At 51.4% G+C, this 15,041-nt stretch overlaps 7 non-coding genes across 7 annotated transcripts; all 7 read right to left on the bottom strand.

The window, feature by feature from the left end:
• Positions 1-1,300: 1,300 nt before the first annotated feature.
• Positions 1,301-1,492, bottom strand: LOC132831752 (U2 spliceosomal RNA). The gene has a single exon (XR_009646704.1). It is a non-coding gene; the product is annotated as a U2 spliceosomal RNA (small nuclear RNA).
• A 1,797-nt stretch (positions 1,493-3,289) lies between these two features.
• On the bottom strand, positions 3,290-3,481 carry LOC132831751 (U2 spliceosomal RNA). The gene has a single exon (XR_009646703.1). It is a non-coding gene; the product is annotated as a U2 spliceosomal RNA (small nuclear RNA).
• A 1,799-nt stretch (positions 3,482-5,280) lies between these two features.
• Positions 5,281-5,472, bottom strand: LOC132831750 (U2 spliceosomal RNA). The gene has a single exon (XR_009646702.1). It is a non-coding gene; the product is annotated as a U2 spliceosomal RNA (small nuclear RNA).
• A 1,823-nt stretch (positions 5,473-7,295) lies between these two features.
• On the bottom strand, positions 7,296-7,486 carry LOC132831899 (U2 spliceosomal RNA). Its single transcript, XR_009646849.1, has one exon. It is a non-coding gene; the product is annotated as a U2 spliceosomal RNA (small nuclear RNA).
• A 1,804-nt stretch (positions 7,487-9,290) lies between these two features.
• LOC132831749 (U2 spliceosomal RNA) lies at positions 9,291-9,482 on the bottom strand. Its single transcript, XR_009646701.1, has one exon. It is a non-coding gene; the product is annotated as a U2 spliceosomal RNA (small nuclear RNA).
• Positions 9,483-11,283: 1,801 nt separating this feature from the next.
• LOC132831748 (U2 spliceosomal RNA) lies at positions 11,284-11,475 on the bottom strand. The gene has a single exon (XR_009646700.1). It is a non-coding gene; the product is annotated as a U2 spliceosomal RNA (small nuclear RNA).
• A 1,823-nt stretch (positions 11,476-13,298) lies between these two features.
• On the bottom strand, positions 13,299-13,490 carry LOC132831747 (U2 spliceosomal RNA). The gene has a single exon (XR_009646699.1). It is a non-coding gene; the product is annotated as a U2 spliceosomal RNA (small nuclear RNA).
• Between the last annotated feature and the right edge of the window lie 1,551 nt (positions 13,491-15,041).

Here is a 15,041-nt window from a genome sequence, read left to right as displayed (position 1 = left end):
AAAATCGGGAATCCCCGCCCAAACAGCATCGCGGGGCTACCGACAGCACTTGGACTGCAGCGGTTCGAGAGAGCAGCTCACCACCAGGCTGATCTCGGCATGGGCGAGAAATGTTGGCCTTGACGGAAAGATCCTATTCATTGCCTCCCCTTGTGTTGGTGTAGCTTGCCCATAAATGCCAATCATCGTTTCCCTCACGTACAGGATTCGCTCCTCGGCATTCCGCATCAATCCGAAAAGTTGCGAAAAGCGAATTACGTCCGTGCACCCTTTCTTTATCGTCCACTCTCAATATCCTCTCTACTTGTATCCGACTCTCTGGAGAATGGGGAGGGAGCTGATCTCCCCGTGTAAACATGTCACGCTGCAAGCGCGCCTCATCACCACCAGCAGCTCGATTCGACATCTCCGTTCACATTGCTGCAGATCGCTGACAACATTATAATCCGACCCAGTTGACAAACTGACAACTGTTTCGCTACTTGCACCGCAAATGATGACAAATCGTTCCAAATCGTACGGGTGGCACAGTGGATCAGTGGTTAGTACGGCTGCCTGGTGGCACCAGGGAGCTGAAGCCAGTTCCAGCCTTGGGCGATCGTCTGCGTGAATAATCTTTACGTACAGACGTAGCTACTAAAGCAGGTCGCTTCCGTACAGTAGTTTGCGAAGAAACAAACAGAGATGGGGGTTTCACTCTATTCAGGAAACAGACCAAAGACATTTCTTTCTTGTTCAAGAAATATTAGGATAAATTTGTTGCCTCGGGGGTGGGGGGGGAGGCGGGGGGGTTGGGAAGGGGCTGTGGGGGCTGATCTGATAGCCATTTGACATTGGCTGAGTCATGGGATCCCACAACCTGATTTGACTGTGTTAAAAATCCCACAACACCAGGTTTCAGCCCAACGGGGTTCTTTGAAATTACAGCAGTCACCCCACCCCCCGCCACCGCCGTACCATCGGTGGGATACGTTCCAAGAACGACCGCAGAAGCCCAAAACGGCAGACAAGGGCAAATCCATTCATTTAAATTGGCAAGTTACCTTCCTGGCAGGCCCCTGGTTCCAGAATGTTCCCTGTAGCACGTTGGGGTTACCCCTGTCCTGGCTTTCTGCGTGCTGCACCTTCATCAGGTAACTGCAGAGCAGGTTCATAAGACAGAAAACCCGTAACAAAAGACGATAGTTTCCTGCAACTGAAAAGACAATAGATGCAACAATCACTGACTGCCATCAACACGGCAAACTAGCAAAGGCAAGAGATTCACATTGCATTCACCTGCTTTTGAACTTGGGTAAGCGTTGGGTGCACCATTCCTGGAAACACTGCAATACCAGGCTGATACATGGAGAGGACAGAGCAAGCCCTTAAGCCATCTCCCTGCTCCAAAAATCCATTTAATACAAACACTCCCACCTTCGGGAGATATCAGCGATTAAACTGATAAGAACAGAAACTACACATATTCCAAGCCAAAAGGCCGAGAAGCGATAGCACATTAATACTCCAACGGTGGAGGTCATATTTGCCGACTATCCTTTCCATCAGTTTGATGATATTCAAAGTTCCTTTATTCCCTTACCGTCTACCTTCCTTCCAAGATATCCAACCAGACCGGAAGATCACTCTGCAGCAGTCGCTGTGCTTTCCCCGTGCTTTTCTCTCCATCTGTTACGTAGCCGCGTAGGTCGCGCTGACGACCAATCAGATGGCACGGGCCGGAGCCACCGCACGTCAGGTCGACTGCAGAGAGGTTTCTCCCGGTGATCGGGGACAGCGGCGGCGGCAGGGTCATTCATTCCCCGGCATCTACAAGATTCACCAGAATTCCTCAGGCAGCACCTTGCAAACCCATGGCCACGCAGCCTCGAAGGATGACGGCAGCAGATCCACGGGAACACCACCATTCGCAAGTTCTCCCCCCCCCCCCCCGAGACACTCGCTGTCCTGAATTGCAAATATGTCTTTGTTCCTCCGGTGTTACCGGGTCAAAATCGGGAATCCCCGCCCAAACAGCATCGCGGGGCTACCGACAGCACTTGGACTGCAGCGGTTCGAGAGAGCAGCTCACCACCAGGCTGATCTCGGCATGGGCGAGAAATGTTGGCCTTGACGGAAAGATCCTATTCATTGCCTCCCCTTGTGTTGGTGTAGCTTGCCCATAAATGCCAATCATCGTTTCCCTCACGTACAGGATTCGCTCCTCGGCATTCCGCATCAATCCGAAAAGTTGCGAAAAGCGAATTACGTCCGTGCACCCTTTCTTTATCGTCCACTCTCAATATCCTCTCTACTTGTATCCGACTCTCTGGAGAATGGGGAGGGAGCTGATCTCCCCGTGTAAACATGTCACGCTGCAAGCGCGCCTCATCACCACCAGCAGCTTGATTCGACATCTCCGTTCACATTGCTGCAGATCGCTGACAACATTATAATCCGACCCAGTTGACAAACTGACAACTGTTTCGCTACTTGCACCGCAAATGATGACAAATCGTTCCAAATCGTACGGGTGGCACAGTGGATCAGTGGTTAGTACGGCTGCCTGGTGGCACCAGGGAGCTGAAGCCAGTTCCAGCCTTGGGCGATCGTCTGCGTGAATAATCTTTACGTACAGACGTAGCTACTAAAGCAGGTCGCTTCCGTACAGTAGTTTGCGAAGAAACAAACAGAGATGGGGGTTTCACTCTATTCAGGAAACAGACAAAGACAGTTCTTTCTTGTTCAAGAAAATATTAGGATAAATTTGTTGCCTCGGGGGTGGGGGGGGAGGCGGGGGGGTTGGGAAGGGGCTGTGGGGGCTGATCTGATAGCCATTTGACATTGGCTGAGTCATGGATCCCACAACCTGATTTGACTGTGTTAAAAATCCCACAACACCAGGTTTCAGCCCAACGGGGTTCTTTGAAATTACAGCAGTCACCCCACCCCCCGCCACCGCCGTACCATCGGTGGGATACGTTCCAAGAACGACCGCAGAAGCCCAAAACGGCAGACAAGGGCAAATCCATTCATTTAAATTGGCAAGTTACCTTCCTGGCAGGCCCCTGGTTCCAGAATGTTCCCTGTAGCACGTTGGGGTTACCCCTGTCCTGGCTTTCTGCGTGCTGCACCTTCATCAGGTAACTGCAGAGCAGGTTCATAAGACAGAAAACCCGTAACAAAAGACGATAGTTTCCTGCAACTGAAAAGACAATAGATGCAACAATCACTGACTGCCATCAACACGGCAAACTAGCAAAGGCAAGAGATTCACATTGCATTCACCTGCTTTTGAACTTGGGTAAGCGTTGGGTGCACCATTCCTGGAAACACTGCAATACCAGGCTGATACATGGAGAGGACAGAGCAAGCCCTTAAGCCATCTCCCTGCTCCAAAAATCCATTTAATACAAACACTCCCACCTTCGGGAGATATCAGCGATTAAACTGATAAGAACAGAAACTACACATATTCCAAGCCAAAAGGCCGAGAAGCGATAGCACATTAATACTCCAACGGTGGAGGTCATATTTGCCGACTATCCTTTCCATCAGTTTGATGATATTCAAAGTTCCTTTATTCCCTTACCGTCTACCTTCCTTCCAAGATATCCAACCAGACCGGAAGATCACTCTGCAGCAGTCGCTGTGCTTTCCCCGTGCTTTTCTCTCCATCTGTTACGTAGCCGCGTAGGTCGCGCTGACGACCAATCAGATGGCACGGGCCGGAGCCACCGCACGTCAGGTCGACTGCAGAGAGGTTTCTCCCGGTGATCGGGGACAGCGGCGGCGGCAGGGTCATTCATTCCCCCGGCATCTACAAGATTCACCAGAATTCCTCAGGCAGCACCTTGCAAACCCATGGCCAACGCAGCCTCGAAGGATGACGGCAGCAGATCCACGGGAACACCACCATTCGCAAGTTCTCCCCCCTCCCCACCCCCGAGACACTCGCTGTCCTGAATTGCAAATATGTCTTTGTTCCTCCGGTGTTACCGGGTCAAAATCGGGAATCCCCGCCCAAACAGCATCGCGGGGCTACCGACAGCACTTGGACTGCAGCGGTTCGAGAGAGCAGCTCACCACCAGGCTGATCTCGGCATGGGCGAGAAATGTTGGCCTTGACGGAAAGATCCTATTCATTGCCTCCCCTTGTGTTGGTGTAGCTTGCCCATAAATGCCAATCATCGTTTCCCTCACGTACAGGATTCGCTCCTCGGCATTCCGCATCAATCCGAAAAGTTGCGAAAAGCGAATTACGTCCGTGCACCCTTTCTTTATCGTCCACTCTCAATATCCTCTCTACTTGTATCCGACTCTCTGGAGAATGGGGAGGGAGCTGATCTCCCCGTGTAAACATGTCACGCTGCAAGCGCGCCTCATCACCACCAGCAGCTTGATTCGACATCTCCGTTCACATTGCTGCAGATCGCTGACAACATTATAATCCGACCCAGTTGACAAACTGACAACTGTTTCGCTACTTGCACCGCAAATGATGACAAATCGTTCCAAATCGTACGGGTGGCACAGTGGATCAGTGGTTAGTACGGCTGCCTGGTGGCACCAGGGAGCTGAAGCCAGTTCCAGCCTTGGGCGATCGTCTGCGTGAATAATCTTTACGTACAGACGTAGCTACTAAAGCAGGTCGCTTCCGTACAGTAGTTTGCGAAGAAACAAACAGAGATGGGGGTTTCACTCTATTCAGGAAACAGACTAAAGACATTTCTTTCTTGTTCAAGAAAATATTAGGATAAATTTGTTGCCTCGGGGTGGGGGGGAGGGGGGGGGGTTGGGAAGGGGCGGTGGGGGCTGATCTGATAGCCATTTGACATTGGCTGAGTCATGGGATCCCACAACTGATTTGACTGTGTTAAAAATCCCACAACACCAGGTTTCAGCCCAACGGGGTTCTTTGAAATTACAGCAGTCACCCCACCCCCCGCCACCGCCGTACCATCGGTGGATACGTTCCAAGAACGACCGCAGAAGCCCAAAACGGCATACAAGGGCAAATCCATTCATTAAATTGGCAAGTTACCTTCCTGGCAGGCCCCTGGTTCCAGAATGTTCCCTGTAGCACGTTGGGGTTACCCCTGTCCTGGCTTTCTGCGTGCTGCACCTTCATCAGGTAACTGCAGAGCAGGTTCATAAGACAGAAAACCCGTAACAAAAGACGATAGTTTCCTGCAACTGAAAAGACAATAGATGCAACAATCACTGACTGCCATCAACACGGCAAACTAGCAAAGGCAAGAGATTCACATTGCATTCACCTGCTTTTGAACTTGGGTAAGCGTTGGGTGCACCATTCCTGGAAACACTGCAATACCAGGCTGATACATGGAGAGGACAGAGCAAGCCCTTAAGCCATCTCCCTGCTCCAAAAATCCATTTAATACAAACACTCCCACCTTCGGGAGATATCAGCGATTAAACTGATAAGAACAGAAACTACACATATTCCAAGCCAAAAGGCCGAGAAGCGATAGCACATTAATACTCCAACGGTGGAGGTCATATTTGCCGACTATCCTTTCCATCAGTTTGATGATATTCAAAGTTCCTTTATTCCCTTACCGTCTACCTTCCTTCCAAGATATCCAACCAGACCGGAAGATCACTCTGCAGCAGTCGCTGTGCTTTCCCCGTGCTTTTCTCTCCATCTGTTACGTAGCCGCGTAGGTCGCGCTGACGACCAATCAGATGGCACGGGCCGGAGCCACCGCACGTCAGGTCGACTGCAGAGAGGTTTCTCCCGGTGATCGGGGACAGCGGCGGCGGCAGGGTCATTCATTCCCCCGGCAGGGTCATTCATTCCCCCGGCATCTACAAGATTCACCAGAATTCCTCAGGCAGCACCTTGCAAACCCATGGCCAACGCAGCCTCGAAGGATGACGGCAGCAGATCCACGGGAACACCACCATTCGCAAGTTCTCCCCCTCCCCCCCCCCGAGACACTCGCTGTCCTGAATTGCAAATATGTCTTTGTTCCTCCGGTGTTACCGGGTCAAAATCGGGAATCCCCGCCCAAACAGCATCGCGGGGCTACCGACAGCACTTGGACTGCAGCGGTTCGAGAGAGCAGCTCACCACCAGGCTGATCTCGGCATGGGCGAGAAATGTTGGCCTTGACGGAAAGATCCTATTCATTGCCTCCCCTTGTGTTGGTGTAGCTTGCCCATAAATGCCAATCATCGTTTCCCTCACGTACAGGATTCGCTCCTCGGCATTCCGCATCAATCCGAAAAGTTGCGAAAAGCGAATTACGTCCGTGCACCCTTTCTTTATCGTCCACTCTCAATATCCTCTCTACTTGTATCCGACTCTCTGGAGAATGGGGAGGGAGCTGATCTCCCCGTGTAAACATGTCACGCTGCAAGCGCGCCTCATCACCACCAGCAGCTCGATTCGACATCTCCGTTCACATTGCTGCAGATCGCTGACAACATTATAATCCGACCCAGTTGACAAACTGACAACTGTTTCGCTACTTGCACCGCAAATGATGACAAATCGTTCCAAATCGTACGGGTGGCACAGTGGATCAGTGGTTAGTACGGCTGCCTGGTGGCACCAGGGAGCTGAAGCCAGTTCCAGCCTTGGGCGATCGTCTGCGTGAATAATCTTTACGTACAGACGTAGCTACTAAAGCAGGTCGCTTCCGTACAGTAGTTTGCGAAGAAACAAACAGAGATGGGGGTTTCACTCTATTCAGGAAACAGACCAAAGACATTTCTTTCTTGTTCAAGAAAATATTAGGATAAATTTGTTGCCTCGGGGGTGGGGGGGGAGGCGGGGGGGTTGGGAAGGGGCTGTGGGGGCTGATCTGATAGCCATTTGACATTGGCTGAGTCATGGGATCCCACAACTGATTTGACTGTGTTAAAAATCCCACAACACCAGGTTTCAGCCCAACGGGGTTCTTTGAAATTACAGCAGTCACCCACCCCCCGCCACCGCCGTACCATCGGTGGGATACGTTCCAAGAACGACCGCAGAAGCCCCAAAACGGCAGACAAGGGCAAATCCATTCATTTAAATTGGCAAGTTACCTTCCTGGCAGGCCCCTGGTTCCAGAATGTTCCCTGTAGCACGTTGGGGTTACCCCTGTCCTGGCTTTCTGCGTGCTGCACCTTCATCAGGTAACTGCAGAGCAGGTTCATAAGACAGAAAACCCGTAACAAAAGACGATAGTTTCCTGCAACTGAAAAGACAATAGATGCAACAATCACTGACTGCCATCAACACGGCAAACTAGCAAAGGCAAGAGATTCACATTGCATTCACCTGCTTTTGAACTTGGGTAAGCGTTGGGTGCACCATTCCTGGAAACACTGCACTACCAGGCTGATACATGGAGAGGACAGAGCAAGCCCTTAAGCCATCTCCCTGCTCCAAAAATCCATTTAATACAAACACTCCCACCTTCGGAGATATCAGCGATTAAACTGATAAGAACAGAAACTACACATATTCCAAGCCAAAAGGCCGAGAAGCGATAGCACATTAATACTCCAACGGTGGAGGTCATATTTGCCGACTATCCTTTCCATCAGTTTGATGATATTCAAAGTTCCTTTATTCCCTTACCGTCTACCTTCCTTCCAAGATATCCAACCAGACCGGAAGATCACTCTGCAGCAGTCGCTGTGCTTTCCCCGTGCTTTTCTCTCCATCTGTTACGTAGCCGCGTAGGTCGCGCTGACGACCAATCAGATGGCACGGGCCGGAGCCACCGCACGTCAGGTCGACTGCAGAGAGGTTTCTCCCGGTGATCGGGGACAGCGGCGGCGGCAGGGTCATTCAGTCCCCCGGCATCTACAAGATTCACCAGAATTCCTCAGGCAGCACCTTGCAAACCCATGGCCAACGCAGCCTCGAAGGATGACGGCAGCAGATCCACGGGAACACCACCATTCGCAAGTTCTCCCCCCTCCCCCCCCCCGAGACACTCGCTGTCCTGAATTGCAAATATGTCTTTGTTCCTCCGGTGTTACCGGGTCAAAATCGGGAATCCCCGCCCAAACAGCATCGCGGGGCTACCGACAGCACTTGGACTGCAGCGGTTCGAGAGAGCAGCTCACCACCAGGCTGATCTCGGCATGGGCGAGAAATGTTGGCCTTGACGGAAAGATCCTATTCATTGCCTCCCCTTGTGTTGGTGTAGCTTGCCCATAAATGCCAATCATCGTTTCCCTCACGTACAGGATTCGCTCCTCGGCATTCCGCATCAATCCGAAAAGTTGCGAAAAGCGAATTACGTCCGTGCACCCTTTCTTTATCGTCCACTCTCAATATCCTCTCTACTTGTATCCGACTCTCTGGAGAATGGGGAGGGAGCTGATCTCCCCGTGTAAACATGTCACGCTGCAAGCGCGCCTCATCACCACCAGCAGCTCGATTCGACATCTCCGTTCACATTGCTGCAGATCGCTGACAACATTATAATCCGACCCAGTTGACAAACTGACAACTGTTTCGCTACTTGCACCGCAAATGATGACAAATCGTTCCAAATCGTACGGGTGGCACAGTGGATCAGTGGTTAGTACGGCTGCCTGGTGGCACCAGGGAGCTGAAGCCAGTTCCAGCCTTGGGCGATCGTCTGCGTGAATAATCTTTACGTACAGACGTAGCTACTAAAGCAGGTCGCTTCCGTACAGTAGTTTGCGAAGAAACAAACAGAGATGGGGGTTTCACTCTATTCAGGAAACAGACCAAAGACATTTCTTTCTTGTTCAAGAAAATATTAGGATAAATTTGTTGCCTCGGGGGTGGGGGGGGAGGCGGGGGGGTTGGGAAGGGGCTGTGGGGGCTGATCTGATAGCCATTTGACATTGGCTGAGTCATGGGATCCCACAACCTGATTTGACTGTGTTAAAAATCCCACAACACCAGGTTTCAGCCCAACGGGGTTCTTTGAAATTACAGCAGTCACCCCACCCCCCGCCACCGCCGTACCATCGGTGGGATACGTTCCAAGAACGACCGCAGAAGCCCAAAACGGCAGACAAGGGCAAATCCATTCATTTAAATTGGCAAGTTACCTTCCTGGCAGGCCCCTGGTTCCAGAATGTTCCCTGTAGCACGTTGGGGTTACCCCTGTCCTGGCTTTCTGCGTGCTGCACCTTCATCAGGTAACTGCAGAGCAGGTTCATAAGACAGAAAACCCGTAACAAAAGACGATAGTTTCCTGCAACTGAAAAGACAATAGATGCAACAATCACTGACTGCCATCAACACGGCAAACTAGCAAAGGCAAGAGATTCACATTGCATTCACCTGCTTTTGAACTTGGGTAAGCGTTGGGTGCACCATTCCTGGAAACACTGCAATACCAGGCTGATACATGGAGAGGACAGAGCAAGCCCTTAAGCCATCTCCCTGCTCCAAAAATCCATTTAATACAAACACTCCCACCTTCGGGAGATATCAGCGATTAAACTGATAAGAACAGAAACTACACATATTCCAAGCCAAAAGGCCGAGAAGCGATAGCACATTAATACTCCAACGGTGGAGGTCATATTTGCCGACTATCCTTTCCATCAGTTTGATGATATTCAAAGTTCCTTTATTCCCTTACCGTCTACCTTCCTTCCAAGATATCCAACCAGACCGGAAGATCACTCTGCAGCAGTCGCTGTGCTTTCCCCGTGCTTTTCTCTCCATCTGTTACGTAGCCGCGTAGGTCGCGCTGACGACCAATCAGATGGCACGGGCCGGAGCCACCGCACGTCAGGTCGACTGCAGAGAGGTTTCTCCCGGTGATCGGGACAGCGGCGGCGGCAGGGTCATTCATTCCCCCGGCATCTACAAGATTCACCAGAATTCCTCAGGCAGCACCTTGCAAACCCATGGCCAACGCAGCCTCGAAGGATGACGGCAGCAGATCCACGGGAACACCACCATTCGCAAGTTCTCCCCCTCCCCCCCCCCCGAGACACTCGCTGTCCTGAATTGCAAATATGTCTTTGTTCCTCCGGTGTTACCGGGTCAAAATCGGGAATCCCCGCCCAAACAGCATCGCGGGGCTACCGACAGCACTTGGACTGCAGCGGCTCGAGAGAGCAGCTCACCACCAGGCTGATCTCGGCATGGGCGAGAAATGTTGGCCTTGACGGAAAGATCCTATTCATTGCCTCCCCTTGTGTTGGTGTAGCTTGCCCATAAATGCCAATCATCGTTTCCCTCACGTACAGGATTCGCTCCTCGGCATTCCGCATCAATCCGAAAAGTTGCGAAAAGCGAATTACGTCCGTGCACCCTTTCTTTATCGTCCACTCTCAATATCCTCTCTACTTGTATCCGACTCTCTGGAGAATGGGGAGGGAGCTGATCTCCCCGTGTAAACATGTCACGCTGCAAGCGCGCCTCATCACCACCAGCAGCTCGATTCGACATCTCCGTTCACATTGCTGCAGATCGCTGACAACATTATAATCCGACCCAGTTGACAAACTGACAACTGTTTCGCTACTTGCACCGCAAATGATGACAAATCGTTCCAAATCGTACGGGTGGCACAGTGGATCAGTGGTTAGTACGGCTGCCTGGTGGCACCAGGGAGCTGAAGCCAGTTCCAGCCTTGGCGATCGTCTGCGTGAATAATCTTTACGTACAGACGTAGCTACTAATGCAGGTCGCTTCCGTACAGTAGTTTGCGAAGAAACAAACAGAGATGGGGGTTTCACTCTATTCAGGAAACAGACCAAAGACATTTCTTTCTTGTTCAAGAAAATATTAGGATAAATTTGTTGCCTCGGGGGTGGGGGGGGAGGCGGGGGGTTGGGAAGGGGCGGTGGGGGCTGATCTGATAGCCATTTGACATTGGCTGAGTCATGGGATCCCACAACCTGATTTGACTGTGTTAAAAATCCCACAACACCAGGTTTCAGCCCAACGGGGTTCTTTGAAATTACAGCAGTCACCCCACCCCCCGCCACCGCCGTACCATCGGTGGGATACGTTCCAAGAACGACCGCAGAAGCCCAAAACGGCAGACAAGGGCAAATCCATTCATTTAAATTGGCAAGTTACCTTCCTGGCAGGCCCCTGGTTCCAGAATGTTCCCTGTAGCACGTTGGGGTTACCCCTGTCCTGGCTTTCTGCGTGCTGCACCTTCATCAGGTAACTGCAGAGCAGGTTCATAAGACAGAAAACCCGTAACAAAAGACGATAGTTTCCTGCAACTGAAAAGACAATAGATGCAACAATCACTGACTGCCATCAACACGGCAAACTAGCAAAGGCAAGAGATTCACATTGCATTCACCTGCTTTTGAACTTGGGTAAGCGTTGGGTGCACCATTCCTGGAAACACTGCAATACCAGGCTGATACATGGAGAGGACAGAGCAAGCCCTTAAGCCATCTCCCTGCTCCAAAAATCCATTTAATACAAACACTCCCACCTTCGGGAGATATCAGCGATTAAACTGATAAGAACAGAAACTACACATATTCCAAGCCAAAAGGCCGAGAAGCGATAGCACATTAATACTCCAACGGTGGAGGTCATATTTGCCGACTATCCTTTCCATCAGTTTGATGATATTCAAAGTTCCTTTATTCCCTTACCGTCTACCTTCCTTCCAAGATATCCAACCAGACCGGAAGATCACTCTGCAGCAGTCGCTGTGCTTTCCCCGTGCTTTTCTCTCCATCTGTTACGTAGCCGCGTAGGTCGCGCTGACGACCAATCAGATGGCACGGGCCGGAGCCACCGCACGTCAGGTCGACTGCAGAGAGGTTTCTCCCGGTGATCGGGGACAGCGGCGGCGGCAGGGTCATTCATTCCCCCGGCAGGGTCATTCATTCCCCCGGCATCTACAAGATTCACCAGAATTCCTCAGGCAGCACCTTGCAAACCCATGGCCAACGCAGCCTCGAAGGATGACGGCAGCAGATCCACGGGAACACCACCATTCGCAAGTTCTCCCCCCTCCCCCCCCCCCGAGACACTCGCTGTCCTGAATTGCAAATATGTCTTTGTTCCTCCGGTGTTACCGGGTCAAAATCGGGAATCCCCGCCCAAACAGCATCGCGGGGCTACCGACAGCACTTGGACTGCAGCGGTTCGAGAGAGCAGCTCACCACCAGGCTGATCTCGGCATGGGCGAGAAATGTTGGCCTTGACGGAAAGATCCTATTCATTGCCTCCCCTTGTGTTGGTGTAGCTTGCCCATAAATGCCAATCATCGTTTCCCTCACGTACAGGATTCGCTCCTCGGCATTCCGCATCAATCCGAAAAGTTGCGAAAAGCGAATTACGTCCGTGCACCCTTTCTTTATCGTCCACTCTCAATATCCTCTCTACTTGTATCCGACTCTCTGGAGAATGGGGAGGGAGCTGATCTCCCCGTGTAAACATGTCACGCTGCAAGCGCGCCTCATCACCACCAGCAGCTTGATTCGACATCTCCGTTCACATTGCTGCAGATCGCTGACAACATTATAATCCGACCCAGTTGACAAACTGACAACTGTTTCGCTACTTGCACCGCAAATGATGACAAATCGTTCCAAATCGTACGGGTGGCACAGTGGATCAGTGGTTAGTACGGCTGCCTGGTGGCACCAGGGAGCTGAAGCCAGTTCCAGCCTTGGGCGATCGTCTGCGTGAATAATCTTTACGTACAGACGTAGCTACTAAAGCAGGTCGCTTCCGTACAGTAGTTTGCGAAGAAACAAACAGAGATGGGGTTTCACTCTATTCAGGAAACAGACCAAAGACATTTCTTTCTTGTTCAAGAAAATATTAGGATAAATTTGTTGCCTCGGGGTGGGGGGGGAGGCGGGGGGTTGGGAAGGGGCTGTGGGGGCTGATCTGATAGCCATTTGACATTGGCTGAGTCATGGGATCCCACAACCTGATTTGACTGTGTTAAAAATCCCACAACACCAGGTTTCAGCCCAACGGGGTTCTTTGAAATTACAGCAGTCACCCCACCCCCCGCCACCGCCGTACCATCGGTGGGATACGTTCCAAGAACGACCGCAGAAGCCCAAAACGGCAGACAAGGGCAAATCCATTCATTTAAATTGGCAAGTTACCTTCCTGGCAGGCCCCTGGTTCCAGAATGTTCCCTGTAGCACGTTGGGGTTACCCCTGTCCTGGCTTTCTGCGTGCTGCACCTTCATCAGGTAACTGCAGAGCAGGTTCATAAGACAGAAAACCCGTAACAAAAGACGATAGTTTCCTGCAACTGAAAAGACAATAGATGCAACAATCACTGACTGCCATCAACACGGCAAACTAGCAAAGGCAAGAGATTCACATTGCATTCACCTGCTTTTGAACTTGGGTAAGCGTTGGGTGCACCATTCCTGGAAACACTGCAATACCAGGCTGATACATGGAGAGGACAGAGCAAGCCCTTAAGCCATCTCCCTGCTCCAAAAATCCATTTAATACAAACACTCCCACCTTCGGGAGATATCAGCGATTAAACTGATAAGAACAGAAACTACACATATTCCAAGCCAAAAGGCCGAGAAGCGATAGCACATTAATACTCCAACGGTGGAGGTCATATTTGCCGACTATCCTTTCCATCAGTTTGATGATATTCAAAGTTCCTTTATTCCCTTACCGTCTACCTTCCTTCCAAGATATCCAACCAGACCGGAAGATCACTCTGCAGCAGTCGCTGTGCTTTCCCCGTGCTTTTCTCTCCATCTGTTACGTAGCCGCGTAGGTCGCGCTGACGACCAATCAGATGGCACGGGCCGGAGCCACCGCACGTCAGGTCGACTGCAGAGAGGTTTCTCCCGGTGATCGGGGACAGCGGCGGCGGCGGCAGGGTCATTCATTCCCCCGGCATCTACAAGATTCACCAGAATTCCTCAGGCAGCACCTTGCAAACCCATGGCCAACGCAGCCTCGAAGGATGACGGCAGCAGATCCACGGGAACACCACCATTCGCAAGTTCTCCCCCCCCCCCCGAGACACTCGCTGTCCTGAATTGCAAATATGTCTTTGTTCCTCCGGTGTTACCGGGTCAAAATCGGGAATCCCCGCCCAAACAGCATCGCGGGGCTACCGACAGCACTTGGACTGCAGCGGTTCGAGAGAGCAGCTCACCACCAGGCTGATCTCGGCATGGGCGAGAAATGTTGGCCTTGACGGAAAGATCCTATTCATTGCCTCCCCTTGTGTTGGTGTAGCTTGCCCATAAATGCCAATCATCGTTTCCCTCACGTACAGGATTCGCTCCTCGGCATTCCGCATCAATCCGAAAAGTTGCGAAAAGCGAATTACGTCCGTGCACCCTTTCTTTATCGTCCACTCTCAATATCCTCTCTACTTGTATCCGACTCTCTGGAGAATGGGGAGGGAGCTGATCTCCCCGTGTAAACATGTCACGCTGCAAGCGCGCCTCATCACCACCAGCAGCTCGATTCGACATCTCCGTTCACATTGCTGCAGATCGCTGACAACATTATAATCCGACCCAGTTGACAATCTGACAACTGTTTCGCTACTTGCAACCGCAAATGATGACAAATCGTTCCAAATCGTACGGGTGGCACAGTGGATCAGTGGTTAGTACGGCTGCCTGGTGGCACCAGGGAGCTGAAGCCAGTTCCAGCCTTGGGCGATCGTCTGCGTGAATAATCTTTACGTACAGACGTAGCTACTAAAGCAGGTCGCTTCCGTACAGTAGTTTGCGAAGAAACAAACAGAGATGGGGGTTTCACTCTATTCAGGAAACAGACCAAAGACATTTATTTCTTGTTCAAGAAAATATTAGGATAAATTTGTTGCCTCGGGGTGGGGGGGGGAGGCGGGGGGTTTGGAAGGGGCTGTGGGGGCTGATCTGATAGCCATTTGACATTGGCTGAGTCATGGGATCCCACAACCTGATTTGACTGTGTTAAAAATCCCACAACACCAGGTTTCAGCCCAACGGGGTTCTTTGAAATTACAGCAGTCACCCCACCCCCCGCCACCGCCGTACCCTCGGTGGGATACGTTTCAAGACGAACCGCAGAAGCCCAAAACGGCAGACAAGGGCAAATCCATTCATTTAATTGGCAAGTTACCTTCCTG

The sequence above is a fragment of the Hemiscyllium ocellatum genome, chromosome 33 (assembly GCF_020745735.1).
Source record: "Hemiscyllium ocellatum isolate sHemOce1 chromosome 33, sHemOce1.pat.X.cur, whole genome shotgun sequence".
NCBI classification, from domain to species: domain Eukaryota; kingdom Metazoa; phylum Chordata; class Chondrichthyes; order Orectolobiformes; family Hemiscylliidae; genus Hemiscyllium; species Hemiscyllium ocellatum.
Note: the sequence above shows the minus strand (reverse complement) of the source record. Positions and strands in the feature narration are given on the sequence as shown.